Source organism: Thalassophryne amazonica, chromosome 10 (genome assembly GCF_902500255.1).
Source record: "Thalassophryne amazonica chromosome 10, fThaAma1.1, whole genome shotgun sequence".
In the NCBI taxonomy this organism is placed as follows: domain Eukaryota; kingdom Metazoa; phylum Chordata; class Actinopteri; order Batrachoidiformes; family Batrachoididae; genus Thalassophryne; species Thalassophryne amazonica.
The window spans coordinates 74808479-74831918 of record NC_047112.1 but is presented as its reverse complement, the minus strand read 5'-3'; the positions used below and the strand labels follow the sequence as shown (position 1 = coordinate 74831918).

The 23440-nt window shown below is 40.7% G+C and overlaps 1 protein-coding gene across 6 annotated transcripts in view; it reads left to right on the top strand.

Annotated features, from left to right (window-relative positions):
* Positions 1–23440, top strand: part of gatad2ab (GATA zinc finger domain containing 2Ab) — a 122898-nt gene that overhangs the window by 1029 nt on the left and 98429 nt on the right. The gene's annotated exons all lie outside the window — the stretch shown is intronic.

The following is a 23440-nucleotide window of genomic DNA, read 5'->3' as shown; positions in this document are numbered from 1 at the left end:
TTTAACTACTGGGCAGTGCTAAGCCGGGTGTTGTTATTGACAATGGATGCTTATGATTATTGCTGCGTGAGCCATTGATTTCTCAACTTTGTCAGATTAGCTCAACCGTGAAAAGGCTTTTTATGGAGGCGTAATGGAGGAGGGCTGTACCTCGCTCGGAATGTGTCTGTCTGTCCACGACGGATTAGTATCCATCAGCTACCCTAAACCGAAAATAACTAAGCGCCGGCTTTTGTGTGTCTCACTCCATTGATGTTTCTGCAGTTGTAATCGAATCTACCACTTAAATGTAAAAGGTGTAGATTTGAACTGTCGTAGAGTCAGTTTTAATGGCATGCTGTGTAACGCCTGCGGCCCATTTTCAGCTGAGGTCAACGCATTTTTGTGACTTTAACAGAGTTGTCACGCGTTCGTTGACATACGTCTGAATATGAACCCTCGCACCGATTGCGACGGGTTTTGTTCTTTGCATTGGCTGCAGCGAACGGTAGTCTTGTTTATGCAAAGGGGCTTCCAACTCGGGTGCAGACACTTGTGTTTGAGGCGTTGAGGAAGAACGTCAGCGTGTATGTCCTCAATTTTGCAGAGCAGGTGTCTTCCTTTGAGAGCAGACATTGTCACCCTTGTCTGTTGATTGGTACATGTCTCTTTGCATTTCATAATGACCAGTGCAGATCCCTGAGGAGAAATCCCACTTGTGAAACAGGACAAAAACAAACAAAAAACTTTTGAGAGTGATGTAGCAAGACGAGCATGACTCCAGATCCACTGATTCTGCCGCATTAGCATTGATACATTTCAAAGATGTATCTGTGTTTAGGTCTTAATTTTTTCTTTTGTTGTGAGACTGAAAGGTTTTCTTGTTGTTGGTGTTAAGTAACACCATTATAATCAGTACATTTTATATATATATATATATATATATATATATATAATGTACAAAAAGTACATTATAATCAGGTCATAATGTTGCTTCTGGTATTTGAGTTTTTGTTTTACCTCCTGCACTGATATAGATGCGATACATGTAATTGTATCTATTATAATAACAGTTGCATATCAGCCAGTTTACACATACTGTTTGTATGTACCCACCTGCCCAACACTGGATTACAGTAGTTTTACACAGGACTGGCTCTTCTGCTGCTCTTTTACTGATTCAGTTTACACAGGGCACTCACCAAAAGCAGAGTGATGACAGGTTTTTATTTTATTGTATTTATTTAGTCACCTTTCACTTGACATGGACCAGTTGTCTGCCTCGGTGGTTGCTGTCCAGCGTGAGAACGAAATGAGAATCATCCTCCATTCCGTTGCTCTAAACACTGTGCCGCAGAGTCAAGTTAGAAATATAGAGTCCGCTCGGAGTTAATAACTTCAAAGTGAATCACCGTTTAAATCAAATAACACCTCTTTCCAAACATTGTAATACAAACAATAAACTGCAATTGATCAAAATTTATTTATTTTTTTCCTCCCAAAATGAGACGTCCTGGCTGACGTGCAGCGGCCCAAGACTGTATGGCTATAGACCTGCAGACTCCAGCAGCCAGCTGAGTTCAGCTCAGATGTATGGAGTGACATCCATGCCATTAATATCTGAAAGGAAATGCTTTTGACAAAAACTACAGATTTTTTCTATCTATGTCCAGAGATCAAGGGATCCACCATGTAGAGTTTATTTATGTCCAGAGATCAAGGATCCAGTGACCAATTTCATATTATTTACTTTAAGACGCAATAAAACGTTGTTGGCATAGAAAACCTGTAAAGCCTACTACAAGTAGGCTTTACAGGTTACAGAAATTCACAGGAGGTATCGATAAGGGAATCGATAATGGTATCAATATCGATAAAATGCAATAAGCTGCGATTTACCTAAGATCCGACTAGTTGACTAATGGCAAAAATAATCATTGACTAGTTGACTATCACAATAGTCATTTGTTGGCAGCTCTGCTTTCCATATACAGTGCCTTGCAAAGTATTCAGCCCTTTGGTATTTCACGCATTTTAATTTGTTTATGGCATTTCAAATACAAAAAGTAAATCAGGCTTTCAATGTAAAAACTTCTAAAATTATCTTCCTTGACTCAAACTGAAAGTAAATCTCTACAGCTTGATAAGTAATAAGTAATCAGCCCCTTTGGTATAATACCTGTAAATAATCAGTTTTGTACAGGCAAGTCATGGGACGGTTACATAAACATTTCCAAGTCAGTGAATGTGTCTTGGATTGATTCACATTACTTATGAAGAAATACAAACAGTATGGCGCTCTATGGTAAATCTGTTGGAGTAGACAGTTCTCAAAAACTGACTGTGCAAGACAGAGAAGAGTGAAGAAAGCTGCCAGGACACACAAACACCCCAGAAGAGGTTACAGGCTTCTGTGGCTGTGATTGGAGAAATTGTGCACATTGCATCTTTTGCATTTGTATCCCCAGTTTTACAGCTTCATTGATGAAGTGGTACAGAGAAAGGTTTTCTTTCACCAAATCATTAAATATAGGCTTGCATCTCAGAATCTCAGATGTACCTTCTGGCAAATTGTAGCTGAACTTTCAGGTCGTCTTTTAATAAAACCCTCCTCTGTACCACTTGTACCATCGATCCACTCGTTGGATCTGTTCCTACAGCAGAGTTCGTCCTGCTTCTCCCACAGAAATCATCCAATCCAGCACGTGGATCCAGCTGCATCTCGGACAGAGAGAAAAAGAAAACGGAATCAGTCGGCCATTGAAAACGACCAAAAATGCTGTATTGTATATGCCAGGCCTGTATGTTGTGCTGTAATGCACCCACAAAAAAGATGTAGAACAAGTGTATGCGAAGTCAGACTTCTGCTTTGACTGACACTGGATCAACTAAAGTAAACTACTAAACTAAACTAAATCAACTAAACTGCAAGAGAATATTACCTGGGAATTGTCAATCCAAATACGCCGATAAAATGGACCCATTTCAGGCAAAGTATCTGAGACACCTAAAATGGTAAAATGGACTGCATTTATATAGCACTTTAACATCTGCATCAGTGCTTTACACATCAGTGCCTCACATTCACCTGATGTCAGGCTGCTGCCATGTTAGGCACCCGCTACACACCCGGGAGCAACTAGGGGATAAGGACCTTGCCCAAGGGCCCTCAGTGATTTTCTGGTCAGGCTGGGATTTGAAGCGAGGATCCTCTGGTCTAAAGCCCAAGGCTTAACCACTAGACCATCACCTCTTCTGTCACCTGAAAAGAGAAAGACGTGACGTCATGCGGCCGGGTTTAAGGCTGAGGTTAGAGTGGTGGGGCTATGACATCATCATTTCACAAAAGTTCTGTATTGGTTTTACACACAAAAATGCAGAGGTGGCATTTGAAATTTATCCACTCTGGTACCAGTTTTGAATGAGTAGTGTTTTCGGGCTCCAGAAACGCTGGTTCTGTGTGGATGAAATGCCAATATGACATAAAACTTTTGTTAATACACTTAAACCTGTCTCTGTGTCGATGGGCCCTTAGACACATAAGAAATAACAAAGTCTGCTTTGAGTTATTGGTGTTTGAGACCCCTTAGGGAACCTTGCTGGGTACATTTTCTGTACCTGATTGATTAATTGACGTCTATGAGATTACGTTTTCTCTAGGAATGGGGTATAAATTGTACCCTTGGTACATGTTCTAAAGGAAATTAAGCTGCATGAATGACTATTTTACAAATGTCATGCTGAATCTGGACGTAGCAGTATTATATTGGTAATAGTCTGTAGTTTTGTTGAGTCCTTGTCACTGAGGCAAGTGCATAAAGTTTGAGATTTTTTAACATCCAATGGTGTGTACCATCACAGTGTGTCCAGTCACAGCCAGCAGTGATGAAATTTTTTTCATCCTGTCATTGAAAACTATGGAACATCCAGTTGACCTCCCGTTGCCATACCACCAACTTGTAAATGCAATCTCAGAAGTATGTTTTTAGAATTATCTGTCTTGTATTTGCAGAGAATCAGCTATCCTGATTGTTCAATGAGAAATGCCCATTTTGTTGAGCAGGGTGGAAGTAGAGCCAGAAGATGGGGTTATCCCAAATAGATATCATGTGATGCCTATTTGTTGTGTTTTCTTTCTATTTGACCCCACTCAGGGATTTCAGAAGAGCCTATTTCTGGTGTCTACCATCCTTCTTGGTGGATGACCCACCTGACAGTTTTAATAAGTTTTTGGTAGAACATGGAGAGATGAAAAATGCTCAGAGCAGGGGGTCCCTGATGATCACGTTGGAGCACCACTGACGTAGTGAACTAATTGTTGATACAGTAAAACAGGATTTACTACAGATTACCTACAGTCATTTCTGCATGGTTTAAAGTTCTCCGTCGCTACGACAGACAGATTTCTATCAATTGGGCTGCTAAAAGACTATATATGAGATCAATGCAGATCTGATGAGAATTAAATAAATAAAGGGGGGGGGGGTCATATTAGACTGTTAATTATAATCTGCAGCTTCACTGATCAGTTGCTTCTGTTTACTGTTGTTGAGAGTGATCTTATGTCCTGGGTTGGTGAGCTTTAACTGATACCCTTCATTTTGGATTAAATTGAATTTATATCTGAGCGCTTCCAAAGGATCATGGTGTCGTTTGGCTATGGAGGCAGCACGCTTACTTACTATTTATTCTTCATTATAATAATTTTTTTTTTTATTATTTACAGTGCTTTTTCTGCCTAAAATATGGGGACTTTTCACAGCCTCTTTGAAACAATAATGTAAGAGTCCACATCCATCCCGAGCACTGTCAGCAACGCCAGTGCCACTCAACATCTGTGGGAGCATCACGCAGGTGCAAATCTTTGCACCTGCAAAGGCCGAGCAAGTGCTGCTTGACTTTCGCTGCAGAAAAGCTCTCCCCTTAAAATGTGTTTATTCTGAAGTGTTTAAATCATGTGTAGATTAAAACCTTTGTATAATATGGTGGCTGCTTTAGAAAGTGCAACAGTGGTTAGTGAGTGAAATGTAATCTTGTTCAGCAGGAGAACAATTTACTGTTTTCTTAGTTGTAAATGGACTGCATTTATATAGCATCAGAAGCTCAAAGCGCTTCACAATTATGCCTCACATTCACCCATTCACACAGAGGGACACCTCCAGTGGAGGGTTTGGAGACAAAGTCAGAGAGGTGAGATTGTGATGGTTTAGGACATGTGCAGAGGAGGGACTCAGGGTATATAGGGAGAAGATGCTGAGGATGGAGCAACCAGGCAGGAGAAGAGGGAGGCCAAAGAGGAAGTTTATGGATGTGGTGAGGGAGGACAAGCAGGTGGTTGGTGTGACAGAGGAAGATGCAGAGGACAGGGTGAGCTGGAAACGATGATCCGCTGTGGCGCCCCCCTAATGGGAGCAGGTGAAAGAAGATGACATGAACACCTTATAATTGGCTGTTTGTTTTTTTTTTTAAAAAAAGCTTTTTTTTTTTTTTATCCCTCTTTCTGGCAAATTCTAGATAAAGCACTTCCATGATGCATATTCCAGCTTTCACTTTACACACACAAGCTTACATATATAGCCTGGCTGCGTAAAATAGCAGAATGGAGAAAGCGCTGCATGTGAGTCGGCGACCTCCAGAAGCAGTGCAGACAAACCCATGGGTGAAAACGACCACACATTAGCTACACAACAGAAGGAGCCATCCTGCAGCTGGTGTGAACTGGCCTAATTTTTAGTGCTGCTGCAGGAGTTCCAGTGTGCTACTTCATTCCTGTGCTGAAAAAAGTGACCTCAGATCCGAATATACTTCCTGAATATGATTCACAGCATCTCTCTGAACACATCTCACTTGAAAATATTATATATATTACAAACATTATTATTATATTACAAACAAAGCCACGTGGTAAAATATAATTTAAATTGTCTACAAACATAAAAAAAAATCAGCACATGTACAAGTCTAACATGCTGCAACCATGAAATTCCTCTTTTGTTTTGACCTAGCTTGCTGTCCAGTCATCATTAAATTATAAACTTATCGCATTATGGGTAAACTCAACTCGTGGGGTTCTTAGTCTTGTATTAGAATATGTAGCTGTATGTCAGTTGACCAGACCTAGCTGTGAGGTATTTTAAGGCATTAATGTTTTTAGCCTCTGAGGCTCAGAGTCTGAGCTTGGCTTCGTGTCAGTTTTCTTAGGTGTTGCATCAGATGTCAGAGGACAAGAGTAACTGCTGACTCGGATGCATCTCAAGTTTTCAGTTGATTGTACAGATTGATGAGTGGAGCTCTTGTTTATTTAAGACATCCTCAAGTTTGAGTAGTGCTACAGGTAATAATGGGTTAAAATCTCATATGTGCGTCCACATTTCTTGTGAATTTACCAAGTGTAAGTCAAGCCAGTGTATATTCCTCAGTTGACTTCTGACTGAAGTATTTTCTTTTTAATGCCTTATACTGGAATCTTGCTACTTTGAAGCTCCCCACCACACATATACACATACACTTCCCCATATTAACGTCATGGTGATAATGGTGGCAAAGCAGCCATTCCTTTTCAGTGTTACAAGCATATGACTCATCTTTAGAAATTTACAATGCAGTTAGTTATAGTTTACATGAAATATTTCAGAGCCCTTAAATGCTAGTAACATGCACGTGCAATGCAGTCAGGTTCAAAGAGTTATCAGATATTTCCTGTCCCTCTCTGGATTAGTTTTAGAGTAGGTTAACATTCAGTCTGAATTGGGGAAAAGTAGCAGAAACCCTTAAAGTGAGTATTACTAGGAAATAAAACGTCAAATGAGCTGAATATTCTAAACAAATAAATAAAGAATTATGAAAATATTGATGTATTTAGTTTTATTTTTGGTGCTATATGCCCAGAGAAATTGTCATAAATATGGGGAAATTAGCATGATTTCACCTGCCTCTGATAAACGCTCAGAAACCTCAAGCTGTGAGGAATATGAATTTTGGTGAGGGGGACGTAATATTTTTACAATGTGAATCATTGTTTTTGTGGCTTTTGATGGTGAATACGTCAAAATGGTTAAAATGTGTATTTTGCAAGGATGTAGTCACATGACTAGTGTGCTTACTTGGTGGAGAGATTTTCCAAAGATGATAATTTGAGGAGGAAAGTGAGGTTTTTTTTTTTTTTAATATAAATTTTTATATAGATTTTTCACAAAACCCTGGCGTTTCTAATCACCGGCGCTGCGGTTGTGTGTCAGTCACACATGTGCACGGGTTCAGTTACCAGTTCTGATCACGCAGAAACAGGTTTTGTGTTCATGGGATCAGACACATGCGCGCACGCTTCACCTTCTGTCCAGCCAATTCACTCTGGATGAATGCATTCAGTGTTTGGATGTGTCGTAGTGCACGTACACGTGCACAGGACTGCCTCGTACATGATTTAGCAATTCAAACGTTCAAAAAAAGAACGCAGCCATTTGCAATCACATTGGGTTTTCTGTTTTTATATGTCACTCCTCTGTGGATCAAAGCTGTACACACGCGAATGTCCGCTGCCGCTGAACTTTTTTCACACTTCATGGCTCAAAGACACGCTTCTGGAACTGCCGGCTAGTTTGCACAAACCCAGGCAGGAAACTGATGGATTGCCTACTCTGGGTAGGGAATGCGGTCTTGCCCCAAGTGAAGGAGTTCAAGTACCTTGGGGTCTTGTTCATGAGTGAGGGGACAATGGAGTGTGGCGGTCAAAATGGGTTTTCTGAGGAGGGTGGCTCGTGTCTCCCTTAGAGATAAGGTGAGAGGCTCCGTCGTTTGTGAAGAGGTTGGCGTATAGCCATACTCCTTCATGTTGAAAGGAGCCAGCTGAGGTGGTTTTGGGAATCTGGTAAGGATGCCCCCTGGGTGCCTCCCCTACGGAGGTGTTCCAGGCATGTCCAGCTGTGAAAAGACCCCGGGGAAGACCCAGGACTCCGTGGAGAGATTATAGCTCCACACTGGCGTTGGAGCGCCCTCGGGATCACCCAGTCAGAGGTGGTTAATGTGGCCCGGGAAAGGGAAGTATGGGGGTCCCCTACTGGAGCTGTTGCCCGCGGCCCGATCCCGTATAAGCAGTGAATTGCTTTAGGTGTTGTTAGTTTATGTTTAATTTGTCTTTAAAGTTGCAAAAAACTAATATCTTGGCCAAGTCGACCAATTGACAAATTATTTAAATAACATAATTATTGATTAATTTTACATTTTTTTTTCAAACATCTTCATGCTGTGTAACAATTCATTTTGTGGTGAGCTGTGTGAAATAATGAAAGACAAGCAAGAGCTTTTGTCTTTTTGGCGCTCTTATTTTTCAGATAAACAACACAGGGACGGCATCAAACATGATACAATTTTTCACTTATGGTGACAATATGGTGACACTTGACTCACTAACCAAGTGAACTACAAAAACACAGTAAATCAACAACACTGACAACATTTTTAAACTAACTTGAACACCAGTAGCACATTTAAAAACCCCAAAACCCAGAACTCCCACAATGCATTGCAGCACAAGAATTTGCAGGTTTTAGCGACCGGCCTGGTGATCGCTCCAGTTTAATTTTGCTGAGTATCATCATCATGACATTAAATTATTTTCACGATTATGCATTTCTTAATGCAGTTATGTGATTGGTTGATGTACTGTTCATTCATATGTAGGAGGCAGAGTGCATTAATTTTTTATTTCCCCTTCCCTTTCTTTGACAAAAGTTTTTTTTTCCCCCTTTTTTTAAATGTTCAACTCTCACTTCCTAAATGTGTTTGGGTATAGGCTAATATCAACATACTGTGCAAAATTGCTCCTACAATATCTAGAGGTTGCTCAAGGCCTTTGAATATTTCCAGAATCGCTCATTTTTTTTTGCAGAGAAATGGTACATTTAAGAACCCACAACAAAATAGAATGCAGTATTTATAATAACACAGGCACTGTGGTAGTGTGGTAAACAACATAATGCAAGTATATTACATCATAGAAGAAAGAAACAAACCAAAAACACTTATCATGCTTGTTTGACAGAATGTTGAACTCAGAGCTATAGTACAGTGTCATCATATTTACAGTTATAGTGATCAGTAACTATCGTCACTCACACAGTGCAAGTGTGCTACATCATTACAAGAAACCAACACTTATGCTTGTGTGACTGAATGTTGAACTCAAAGCCATAGTATACCATCATGGTAAGTTTTGCTGATTAGTAACTAGGGTTGGATATCGAGAAACGGTTCTTTTCAGGTATCATTAAGAAATGATTCAATCCACTGACATCAATAGCCTTTTTGTTTAAGATTCCCTTTATCGGTTCTTCAGAGCGGCCGTTGTTTTTGAGGGTGTTTGTTGGGAAAATGATCATTTCTCTACATCGATTACAGACCCTGCAGCCGGTCTGTCAACTGTTTCTGCAGCGTGGATCTGCTTTGAACGTTGAACCAATGAAGCAGTGCTCTGATCCACTGCTTCATTGGTTCTGTACTTCACTCCTCTTCAGAAGCGGCAAGTCCGCTTCTTAACCCCTCTCAAACCCATTAAAAATGTCAATCATGAGTATGTTTGTGTGGATTACAGTGACTAACTGGGATGTCTTGTGCGAGAAAGAAATGAGAATCATCCTCCGTTCCGTTGCTCCAAATGCTGCTCCGCTGAGTCAAGTTAGAAAGAGAGTCTGCTCTGAATTAATAACTTCAAGCAAATCGCCGTTTAAATCAAATGACACCTCTTTCCAAATGTTGTAATACAACGAATAAACTGCAATCGATCAAAATATTTTTTTCCTCCCAAAATGAGATGTCCTGCGCTGACGTGCAGAAGCCCAAGACTGTGTGGCTGCAGACTCCGGCAGCCAGCTGAGTTCAACTCAGACGTATGGAGAGACTTTCATGCAATTAATCATTAATGTCTGAAAGGAAATGCTTTTGACAAAAACTACAGATTTTGTTTAACTTCTGTTTATGTCCAGAGATCAAGGATCCAGTGACCAATTTCATATTTATTTACTTTAAGACTCAATAAAATGTTGTTGACATAGAAAACCTGGAAAGCCTGCTTGTAGGACACAGAAATTGATAAGGGAATCGATAATGAATTGGATAGATAAACGGTATCGATAATGGTATTGATATTGATTAAAATCTTATGATACCCATCCCTATTAGTAACTATTGTCACCTATAGTTAGTGTGCTCTTCTCGCATCAGGGAAACTGGTCGGCTGGTCCTGGACATCTTGCCAGTAAGTATTGTTTCTGTTCCTTGTCACTGGTCAACAAGGACTTGTACTCCTCGATGAGAGTGACACCCCTCTCAGCCGACATCACTGCTGACCTTCAATCTCTGTGTGATGAGCATGTCGTCTATAGTCGTCTCGGGAGTGTATCAGAATGCAATATCAAACGGGTCCCTCAACTGCTCTATGAAGGCCTCTACTTTGGACTGCTGAGTCTCGGAAGTTCTCTTGGCATTTGTTGTGAAGTGTTTTCCAGTTGCTTTTATGGCATGATGTTGGGGACGAACGTGAGTCCTAGCCTTGTCCCAGAATACCCAAGACTTCTTTGATTATTGCTGTTGCACTTTCATGAATAGTTTTTTCAGTGTTTTATGGTGAACAACACGCATAAACCTGCTTCTTGGAGGGTACTTTGTTTCATTTATTTCACTTTCTTCTGATCCGAGTAACCAATAGCTTATTTGCTCTGTGTTGCTTCAGCCATTGTCTCAGTGTGTATTGTCTGTTGTGCTTCATTCACATTGAAATGTTCTTGCTTTGAAAGTCATATCACAATTAAACAGGCGCTGCTATGAAATTGCTCACAGCAGCATATTATTGGGAAATACCAGAATCGGCAGATATCAACAAATCATCATTGTAATTTTGCATGGAGAATATGGAATTCCCTATATAAAGATTCATTAGGTGATGTAGATTAAACAACCAACACATGTGGTCACTAATAATCAATACCCATTGACTGCATGGTCAGATAAGTCCATTGCTGGCACAAGCACACATTATTAAAAATTATACATGCTAGCACAATGTTTCACATAACATGAAAAATCCCAAATATGCATTAGTAGGGCTGGGCGATATGACTTAAAATTGATATCACAATATAAATTGAATCTCTTTGATGGTAACAGTATATATCACAATATAAACTTAAGTGTAAAAGTTATAATGGAAGTGTTTCTGAATGGGTCATATGGTCCCTTTGCAAAGCTAAATTGACTAAAATAAACAAAGAAAAAATCTGAATGGGTCATATGGTCCCTTTGCAAAGCTAAATTGACTAAAATAAACAAAGAAAAAAACAACAGCAAAAAACATAAACACATATAATTAACTTTGAGCGCCTGATTCTCTGACTTGTTAGACGTATTTTTGTGCATTGGAATAATCTCATTTCGCCATTCCTGCTTCTGTCCAGTAGGAGGCAGTGTTAGTTTGTCTGCTTTTGGTGGCGTTTTGTCAGAAAGACCTCAGAGACACTTCCGTGTGGGTGATGATCCTGATTGGCTCTTGTCGTGGGGTTCCACCAATGACGACGCGGAAGGCGTGATTTTTTTTTTTTTTTTTTTTTTTTTTTTTTGCTCCTCTGCCCCGAGACAGATCTTAGTTCAGTTGAATGAGGAAATGTGAGACTGTTTACTGTGGCTTTCTGCAAACACGCGCACTAATATGACCATAAAATTCACAAAAGAAATTGCGAAAATGATTAATTATAAATTCAGGTTATAGTAGGCCTATTAACATAATTTAAAAACTCATATAAAGCTTGAAGCGTGCACTTTTAAAATGCATTGAAACAGAGACTGAGTCTGGTGAATTTAATGGGACAACTGCTTAATTCAGTCATGTGACTCCAGAGGGTTAAAATAACACATAATTTTACATGAACAGACCAGACTTGTGTGCTTAAGGTGCTTTGGCGTGGTCAGTAATACATAGTATGTGTAAGTTCATACAAAATGAACCAAATGCTGCCAATTGTGTGTGGTTGGGGTGGGTGGGGGGGTTGTTATGATTCAAAACCTGCTCTTTTGCCACCACAATGACCTCTGTTGTACACTTGTCATATCCGCGATGAGCCTTTTTAAGTTTCTGCCACAGTTCAACATAATGCACACGTTTGTCTGCGAGATAATATATCAGAGTGCTTGGTGGAAAAAAAGCTTCGTCAGGGTGTGTCTGTGGGTTCCCATCCTAATAGTGGGTTCAACCCTTAATTGCACAAAATAATGGACTGCACACTTAAGTTTTTCACTTTGCCTGTAGCAAATTCTTTCATTGTGTCTTAAGTCACCACTCTTATCATGATGACTTTTTAAACTTTCAGTGCACCATGTAGATGGTCAGAAAGGTTAAACATCGTGTGTGTGACTGTGCGTGTTGGGGGGGGGCGACATGATTACCATGACTGAATGATCAGTTCCTCCGCTTGTTACTTCTGAATCCAACAAACAGAAGGAGGATTGAGGATGAAGTGTCTGCTGTGAATTTATCCCAAAAGGGTTATAAAAAAATTCTTATTGCTGCCCTCTCACGAGATTGTGTTGGGGGTAAAAATAAACAGACAAACAAAAAAAGTGAAGTTATAAACTTCCATCAGCTTTGCTCAATTTTTTTTTTTAACTTTTCATGGTTTTTAACAAGGGCAATTGTTTTATTCACTGATAAAGTTCATTTTGCAGTTTAACACAATTGGGTATTTTATTTTAAAATACATAAAACATTGGACACATTGGTCCACAGGTTCCTGTTCCTTGTTTTCATTGTTGATTAATTTCTTTCTAAAAGTGCAAAGCAAGTAGTATTTCTTTTGTTTTTTTTCTCTGATCTGTGAAACCCCTAGTAAGGAAACATCAAGTTGTCTCATCGATTGATTTTAAGTGTCTCTGTAGCCTTTAACTTCCACTCAGTGTGATTTTACCACAGTTTGCATCAACATTAATGCAGTTATCACTTAAGGAAGTCACCATGATACAAAATCACGCTTATGTAAACTCTGCTGTTAATCCACAGTTAACATGCATTCCGGACCGTGGCGGGTGGTCCGTATGGATCAGCTGTGATCCATTACACCACTACTACTTGGATAATGATTTTGAGATAGTTGTACTTGCATGCACTTCGTCATGTTTTTCCTTGCACAGATTATTTAATCATTAATTTTATTTATTTATGATGTATGTGTGTATGCCAGTTTCTGTGCAGTGTGATTCTTTGCCACCCACAGCAGTATGCTAGAGGGCTTGAGCAGTTGAGTGACAGTGATGTGCTTGGGTTTTGGTGTTTTTTTTTTTTTTTTGTGATTTTGAGTTGAAAATGTTTTTCATTTATAGATATTTAGAATGCACTCATCCCTATCTAGTAATCGTCCATACCCACTGCACATTCTTGCACTATGTAGCGGACCTGGGTATGCTTGAACTGAATGTTTGATCAGGCCTGTAGCTATCAAACATTTTTGAAAACATTTCTTTTTTTGCATGAATATTATTGAATAATGACTATTATTTCCATTCAGTAACATTGTTGGCTTCTCCTTGAACATACTAAGGAACTCCTATATTACTTAATACAACCCCAGTTCTAATGAAGTTGGGACGTTGTGTAAAATGTAATATAAACAGAATACCATGATTTGCAAAATCCTCTTCAACCTATATTCAACTGATACACCACAAAAGACAAGATATTTAATGTTCAAACTGATAAACTTTATTGTTTTTGTGAAATATTTGCTCATTTTGAATGGATGCCTGCAGCACGTTTCAAAAAGCTGGGACAGTGGTAGTTTACCACTGTGTTACATCACCTTTCCTTCTAACAACACTCAATAAGTGTTTGGGAACTGAGGACACTAATTGTGAAGCTTTCAAGGTGGAATTTCTTTCTCATTCTTGCTTGATGTACGACTTCAGTTGTTCAACAGTCCGGGATCTCCGTTGTTGTATTTTGCGTTTCATAATGCGCCACACATTTCAATGCGCAACAGGTCTGGACTGCAGGCAGGCCAGTCTAGTACCTGCACTCTTTACCTCTTTTGTCCGGAGGGACACAACATCCAAGATTTCCAAAAAAATTTTGAAAATGTGGACTCATCAGACCACAGCACACTTTTCCACTTTGTGCCTGTCCATTTCAAATGAGCTTGGGCCCAGAGAAGGTGGCAGCGTTTCTGGATGTTGTTGATGTATGGTTTTCGCTTCGCTTTTGCTGTTCACCTGTGGAGTATTCCAAACAGGTGTTCTTTGAGCATTCATCAACTTTTCCAGTCTTTTGTTGCCACTGTCCCAGCTTTTTTGAAAGTGTTTGTAGGCATCCATTTATAATCCAAATATTTGCACAGAAACAAAATATTCTATCAGTTTGAACATTAAATATCTTGTCTTTGAGGTGTATTCAGTTGAATATAGGTTGAAGAGGATTTGCAAATCATTGTGTTCTGTTTTTATTTACATTTCACACAATGTCCCAACTTCATTGGAAATGGGGTTGTACAACTTTACAGATAATCCTCAATGTGTGTCTTGTTAATGGTCAATTTTATTTGTATTTTCATTATTAGGAATTTCAATCTAGTTTATTAATTGAATTAAATTTTGCAAAGATTTTAAGGCATTCTAGTAAAAATGTGAAGCATTTGCACACAAATAGAGACTTGGCCAAACGTGGCCTGCGGGGTGCAAGTTCATAACCCAGATTAAAGTACTGCAGAAGAATGATTGACATTCCAACTTAAATTTGGCATTACCAAAAGAAAATCAAAATTTTATTAGAGCTGTCACAAGAACTGAAGTTTGTGTACCAAGTCGAACCAATTTAATAATACTAGATTTTCTACTGTCATTATTGCCGTCTGTACTGAGGACGCAGCTTTAACACGCTGTCGTTAAATTCCACACTTGGAAAAACAACGGTGGCAGCAGAAACTGATTTGCAGCCTGGTATCTGTTTGAAGCATGGATTAGCTGAGTCCGAGTCTTATGTAGTATTGCTTCATATGGCCTCACTTAGAATGTAGTCAGAGAGCGCTATCTGTGACGTAACATTATTGGTAAATCAAAATAAAACTGTAACCAAAAGAAAACTATAGACCAGTGCCAATCGGTATCTTTTAAGTGTTGAAGACACAAAAGCATTTAAATACTTCATTACTTGAATCGTCTGGTGATGCTACATCAGTTAATTCTGGGCCTCGATCCTGGGTGGGCGGAAGCATCCGTAACACATGCAGATGATATTTAGACCATGCAGTTAAGATGTTATCCAAAATTATAAGTGATAAATGCTGCTGCTGATCCTTGGGACAGAGCTGAAACCAAGAGGTAAACTTTGATGGCCTCAGATGAAGACCTACTGTAAGAAGTTGTAGTTTAGTTCCTTGACTGGCACTTGAGGCTGTCTCCCATTCAACTCTGTTAAAATGTTAAATTTTAGAGGTAGAAATAACATGTTTAAGTCTTTCAGTGTCTCGCAGTTCATTTCCAGTCATGGTTTGATGCAAAATCAGTTTTTGATTCTCTATCAATTCAGTACATAGTAGTGCTAATTTCAGGATCTATTCAAGTGTGCTGCTGTGTGCTGAGGAACATGGTGTGGCAAATTATGCCATGAAGCAAAGTGTGTCTAAGATTATCATAATCAAAGTGTGTCGAAGATTATCATTTTATATTTGAAAAACACAATGTAAACAAAAGCTATCTATGAATACAGGTATTCGTTTTCCACAATACTATAGGAATGCAGTTCCTTTGAAAAGAAACAGCCAACGGATCTTCTTATTCTTTTTGCATGTTCAGAATCGACTTTTTTCCACTCGCGGTGGGTGACGTAGTAAATGTGTTCCGAACATTTGTTGCATTTCCAAATGCTTGACCTCATTGCATATTGAATTGGTCATATGAAACTCCTTCTTACCTGGGATATTATCGAAACCAAAGTGCGCTCAAAGGCTTGGTTTAAATATTGACAGAACGGGTTGAATTTGTTGTTGCTTCATGCTAATGAGCTTAAGTTGCTAAAGTGGCACAAACTGTTATATTGAAGCCAAGAGGGACACACAACAGCAACTCTACATTTATGGCAGTGAGGAGAAACTGAAAACAAAATGAAAGCAATGTTATTTAAAAATCTGCTTTGAAAAATCTTGAATTGATTGTGAATTGTCTACGATAAGAATTGCAATTGTGACATTCACATCTCTCGTTTATATTTTGTAGGCATTTTCTCCCTCCATGATGAGTGTGTGTGTGGGGTGGGGGTGGGGATTTTTTACCAACTCGTTATTGACATTTAAGATGTAAAGTTGTGTATAATTTGGAGTGTGGTGGCTTTTGAATGACAGCTGCTGAGCAGAGCACAAATGACTATCATAGCATCTGTAGCTCTGAGTCCGCTAGATGAACCCACTAGCTGTTTTGGAGAGCTGTGTCTGTTGTTTTTGAGTATTTTATGACAAATACCTGGAATAATATGTCTGGTTGTGTGATGAAAGTCTTCGTTGATCATCTAAAGGTGCCCTGACACTTGCACGAATTTGATCTGGGCACTTACACGCACTCGGCCATGCAAGAGAGTAAACTCATCATAAACCCTTGTAAACTGTGCGTGGCTTCGTGCAAGTGCGCAAAGAAAATTTGAAACGTTCAAAATCTCTGTCATGCATTAAGTACGTGAACTTCACATGTACATTGCGCAAACAATTAAACACTGCATGAGTGCGAGTGATTGTCAGCACACCGCATCACAGCGCAGCTCATCTGAAAGATTATAACAAGATGTTACATCTATAATAAACATAATTTTCCAGATACTCATAAGAAGGAATGAACATGCAACTGTTTTACAAAGCTACAAATAATTACCTTTTTAGACTGTTCCAAATGCGTTCACCTCATGAAGCACAGGAAAGAGAGAGGAAAGCAGCTCCAGCTGAAACGGTCCTCTGTGATTCTGGTAGCGATTAGAGGTATTTTCAACAACCAAACTCTGAGAGAAAATGATTATCCACTATGAAGTAATTATATATGCAGCATCCAGCACACATGCATCCAGCTGGGAACACAGCAGGATGCATTATCACGACGAAGTGCATGGGAGTGCGGAGCCAAAATGTGTGCAAGTGTCAGGGCACCTTAAGATGTCCCTGCTGCAGTATTTGCACAAAATGAAATTATTTCTTATGTAATGTTGCATGCTAATGGTGCACTTTTTAATAGCTGTCTGTAGCTTCAGCCGTTGAGTCCTGATAATGCACGACTACTGAGAAATAAGTAGGTCATAAACCTCCATGGTGATTGAAAATGAAAGACGATTGCTTGCTTTGCCTCTTCTTGGAGCGAATGTGACCAAGGGGTGATGGGGTGTGGGGCCCAGCCATGCTTGACAGCATTGTAAACAATCCTGTTGGAGCACCGTGTGCTGGACAAACTATGTAACGAGAGCACTGCGTTCGTACAGCGCAAACCTCTGCCAACACTCGTTTTCAATTCCACAAAATTTTTACCTTGGAAAAAATTTTTAAAGGTCAAACTCCTGTTAGAAGTGGCTCTTCATAAGCTAAATTATATGTGATCAAATGTCAGGAGGATGTATTTAATTCATGCACTTGAATCAAAGTTTTTTTTTTTTGTGGTGTTAGGTTTTTTTCTTTCAACTTTTTCGGTTTCTGAATCCTTTTTCAGATAATTTTCACATGACATTGTTTATCTCTGCTGTGCACAATTTGTCTTTGCTTTTTGGCACTTGGTTTCCAACTGATAACTGGAAGAGAAAGAGGCATAAAATTGGAACCTCCATCCAATTTTGGTGATGTAGGTAAATCCATAACAGAAAAAATAAGTGATTGAGGCACTTTTGGATAGCTTTATCATTGTCATTACAAGTGCAACAACAACGAGATTACATCCACACTCGCATTTCCACAGACAAACAGCAATTAATCCACAATTATTACTTATTTACCATAATAATGGCACACATCAGAATTAAGACAACACATATACAATTGACATTGTTTATGTTCACTAAACTTGAAACAGTCCGTTTTCCAAATTGAGGCGATGTGAGTGTGTGGTAGCTGCCGCAGCTGGAGTTGCGCCGCTGCTAGCTTGGGGGGAATGGGGACCTGCCGCAGCTAAAAACCGCGTGCCCCGCAGGGGGAAAGTGGTGGCGTGAACGGTGGCCGGGATGGGGTGTGTGATGGGGGAGCAGGAAGGGAGGGTGAAGGGAAAAGTGGAGCATGCTTCAGTCCTTTGTCCATGTGTAAGTCTGTCAGTTTATTGTCTTTGTGGTTGAGATAAGAAGGAGCCGAATAGTCTCACCAAGGCCTGAATAAATTTCCTCTGGAGGAAAAACAGCGGGCAATTTGTCCCTTCAGGCTTGATCAGCCTGGAGTGTTGTGGTTGAGCAGTGAAAAACACTTAACAGTTCCACTTGAACAACCAAATCTGAATTAAGAATATTCACCGGCCTCCGAAACCTTCAACTTCAACTGCAAGGCACGCATCTGCTCCAAGATGTCATCCAATTTGCGTCTGAGTTCAAGAGTCATCACAGTCTGAGAATGCACTGCCTTGCCAACCTCGTTCATCATGATGGACAAGTGAGGGGCCATGGTTCTTGATGCAGCTGTCTTGCCAATTTGCGGTAGATCAGGGCAGCACATAAGGCCAAAAAGTACCAGCCCCGCTACCATATAGACCAAAAATGAATAAATCCTCGACGTCCTCAACGGAGAAGAAGGCGCCAAGCATGCCACATGCCAAGAGCCCCAGGAGTCGAGAACAAAGCCCGCAGGATACGTTCCATCTGGGCGGTAGGATCCCCCGGTCCTGACCTTCTTGTAGAAAAAATGGTGTCAATAGCATTCAGAGACCAGCTGATCAATTCCATGGTAAATCTAATAGTAGTCCAGTAGATCCAGTATCGAATATAATTTGAGGAATTTACAGTCTGGTGAAGTAGGGACTTGAAGGTTAAAAGCAGAAAGCAGAGATAAGAGAGAGTGGAGGAGATGCCACCGCCCTCGTCAGAGTCCAAGCTGTATTTAATTGCAATATACGAGGTTCTGTCGAAAAGTAACGGACCTTTGGCTGGGGGAAAAAAAAAAAACTGGCTTACCTGGCGTGTTGGAAAACCTAATCACCCTCGAAGTAGTCTTCTTGGGAGTCCACACACTTCTCCCAGCGTGTCACCACTGGTTGGAAGGCATTCCAAGAAAGCCTCTTGTGGAATGGAGTGCAGCTCCCACCGTCGTTGCAGCCATAATGTCCTCTCTTGTCTCAAATTGCGTTCCTTTTAATGGTCTTTGTAAGTTTTGGGAACAGCCAGAATCGCAAGGGGCCATGTCAGGAGAGTAAGGCGCCCTATTGAATCACCGGAGGTCTGGTTTTTTCATCAAATAAGTCTGAATTAAGTGAGAGGAATGAGCTGGAGCATTTGTTGTGGTGGATGCGCCAATTTCCTGTTGCCCACAACTCTGGTCTCTTGCGCCGCACACCATCATGTAGACAACGGAGGACATCCTGTAATACTCCTTTGTTATTGTTTGACCCTGTGGTGCATACTCGTGGTGTTACCACACCACGGGAGTCAAAGAAAACAGTCAGCATTACCTTGATGTTGCTGCGCACTTGGCGCGCCTTCTTTCGGTCTTGGTGACGGTGGAATGCTTCCACTATGACTGGAATTTGGTTTCCGGGTCGTACCCGTACACCCAGGACTCATCACCGGTGATTATGGTGTCCATAAAGGCTGGGATCAGTTTGAATGGAGTCCAGCATGTCCTGTGAGACTTCAACACGATGTTGCTTTTGCTCCGCCATCAGCAACTTTGGCACAAATTTCGCCGCCACTCGTTTCATGCCCAAATCTTCTGTCACGATGGAATGGTGCCGAAGTCGTACTAATGGCCACCTCTTCCGCAATTTCTCAGACAGTCACACAATGGTCGCGCATAACCACAGCGTTCACTTGGAATGATCTCGTCATTTCGGCATGTTGAAGGCCAACCGGAGTGCGGCGCACTCTCCACCATTACGCGGGCCATCTTTAAACCGGTTCTAGTACCACTCCTTAAATCCGTGTGATGCTCATAGCTTCATCTCCGAAAGCCGTCTGGATTTTCCGAATCGTTTCCATCTGGCTGTTGCCCAGTTTGTAGCAGAATTGATACAATAGCGCTGCTCCAAGTGTTCGGCCATTTTCCTCACAATGAAAATCCGACGAGGGGGCTGGACCAGTGCTCACTCAAAGCCTGCCCAACAGGCGAGTGATGCAACCGACAGGTGTGAAAAAAAACTCACGCATGCGCACGAAGGTTCAAGCTTGGCTGATGCAATCACACGTGATTCAAATCCATATAGTTTTTGAAAAAATAAAAAGGTCCGTTACTTTTCGGACAGACCTCGTAATGCAAAATGTACACCAACAGGTTTTTCAGTATTAAATTCAAATGTCCCTAAAGTCCACAATCCGGATCAGATCTGGATCAAACTTTGTCAGGCGATAGAGAGTGCCAGTCTTCACCTCACTTTCAAATATGAGAGTGATTGAGGCACGTTTGATTAAGATATAATGTAAAATATACATTAAATGAGGATTTCTGTGTTAATTTAAATGGGCACAAAATCTGTAATCTGGATCAGATCTGTATCAAACTTTGTTAGCTGATAAAGGATACCATCCTACTAACACTCTCAAAGATGAAAGAAATCTGATCTTTTTGACAGTTATGAATTTTTGAAAATTCACTGTGTTTAAAGGATAGGTATTTTTTTTTCCAATTTTCAAGATTTTTTCTGACTTTGACCTATGACCTTGAAAATGGAATCACATCTTGCCTATCAGTTTATGAATCTTGAGTAAAAATTTCATGAGTATATATGAAAAAATTGTGGGCTGCAGGCTGTTCACAAACAGACAAACAGGTGCAAAACCATAAGGTTTTGACACCATTTCCAACAGCCAGTGTTTTTCTGCATTGTTTATGGTGTAAATAATATTTTCGTATAGGCAAAAATAACACTGACACTGTGCTTGTGAATGGCTCATATCGACCGATATCACCCAACCGATATATCAGTCAGGCTCTACAGTACGGTACTGAATGGTAAATCTGTCTGGTGTAGGTCGTTCTCTAAAATTGGGTGACTGTTCAAGGAGACTATTTAGGGAAGCCACCAAGATACCCAGACAGCTGTGAAAGAGTTACAGGCTTCTGTGGCAGTGATTGGAGCAATTGGCCATAGTGCTGTAAAAAGCTGTATTTTCAAAATGAATAATCTATTATTTTTGCGCACCCGTTGACGTTAAGCATTCTACACTATAAGCACACTTTCCATCTTGATTGTTCCATTACTCTTGTGGTGTTCTACAGAAGCAAAATTGTAAAACAAAAGTGTCACTGTCCAAACACTTACAGACCTTGACTGTATTTCCACCTGTTTAAAGCTTGATAAACACTCAACAAAAATATAAAACACAACACTTTTGGTTTTGCTCCCATTTTGTATGAGATGAACTCAAAGATCTAAAACGTTTTCCACATACACAATATCGCCATTTCCCTCAAATATTGTTCACAAACCAGTCTAAATCTGTGATAGTGAGCACTTCTCCTCTGCTGAGATAATCCATCCCACCTCACAGGTGTGCCATATCAAGATGCTGATTAGACACCATGATTAGTGCACAGGTGTGCCTTAGACTGCCCACAATAAAAGGCCACTCTGAAAGGTGCAGTTTTGTTTATGGGGGGGGGATACCAGTCAGTATCTGGTGTGACCACCATTGCCTCATGCAGTGCAACACATCTCCTTCGCATAGAGTTGATTAGGTTGTCAGTCGTGGCCTGTGGAATGTTGGTCCACTCCTCTTCAATGGCTGTGCGAAGTTGCTGGATATTGGCAGGAACTGGTACACACGCTGTCGTATACGCCGGTCCAGAGCATCCCAAACATGCTCAATGGGTGACATGTCCGGTGAGTATGCCGGCTATGCAAGAATTGGGACATTTTCAGCTTCCAAGAATTGTGTACAGATCCTTGCAACATGGGGCCGTGCATTATCCTGCTGCAACATGAGGTGATGTTCTTGGATGTATGGCACAACAATGGACCTCAGGATCTCGTCACGGTATCTCTGTGCATTCAAATGCCATCAATAAAATGCACCTGTGTTCTTCGTCCATAACAGACGCCTGCCCATACCATAACCCCACCGCCACCATGGGCCACTCGATCCACAACATTGACATCAGAAAACCGCTCACCCACACGACGCCACACACACTGTCTGCCATCTGCCCTGAACAGTGTGAACCGGGATTCATCCGTGACGAGAACACCTCTCCAACGTGTCAAACGCCAGCGAATGTGAGCATTTGCCCACTCAAGTCGGTTACGACGATGAACTGGAGTCAGGTCGAGACCCCGATGAGGACGACGAGCATGCAGATGAGTTCCCTGAAATGGTTTCTGACAGTTTGTGCAGAAATTCTTTGGTTATCCAAACCGATTGTTTCAGCAGCTGTCAGATTGGCTGGTCTCAGACGATCTTGGAGGTGAACATGCTGGATGTGGAGGTCCTGGGCTGGTGTGGTTACACGTGGTCTGCCGTTGTGAGGCTGGTTGGATGTACTGCCAATTCTCTGAGACGGCTTATGGTAGAGAAATGAACATTCAATACACGAGCAACAGCTCTGGTTGACATTCCTGCTGTCAGCATGCCAATTGCACGCTCCCTCAAATCTTGCGACATCTGTGGCATTGTGCTGTGATAAAACTGCACCTTTCAGAGTGCCCTTTTATTGTGGGCAGTCTAAGGCACACCTGTGCACTAATCATGGTGTCTAATCAGCATCTTGATATGGCACACCTGTGAGGTGGGATGGATTATCTCAGCAAAGGGAGAAGTGCTCACTATCACAGATTTAGACTGGTTTGTGAACAATATTTGAGGGAAATGGTGATATTGTGTATGTGGAAAAAGTTTTAGTTCTTTGAGTTCATCTCATACAAAATGGGAGCAAAACCAAAAGTGTTGTACAAAAGTGTACATATGGACGTGAGGGGAAATCTCCAACTCCCCCTGGTGTCCTGTCCAAGAGGAGTTGTAGACTGTCATCCACTTCACGCTATAATATCTTGGGATAAGCACCTCCCTGATCTTTCTCAGTCATTTTAGGGCTTACAGATACTGCCAACCCAAGAGTGAAGGCAAAAATGTGGTGTGATTTACACTAGCCAAGCAGTAATCAAACTTGAATCCAGTTGGATTTGTTTCACAAAACATACAGTACATCCAGACAGTATTCACAGCGTTTCACCTTTCCCACATTTTATGTTACAGCCTTATTCCAAAATGGAGTAAATAATTTTTTTTTCCCCTCAAAAATTCTACTCACAACACCCATAATGACAGGAAATTTTTTTT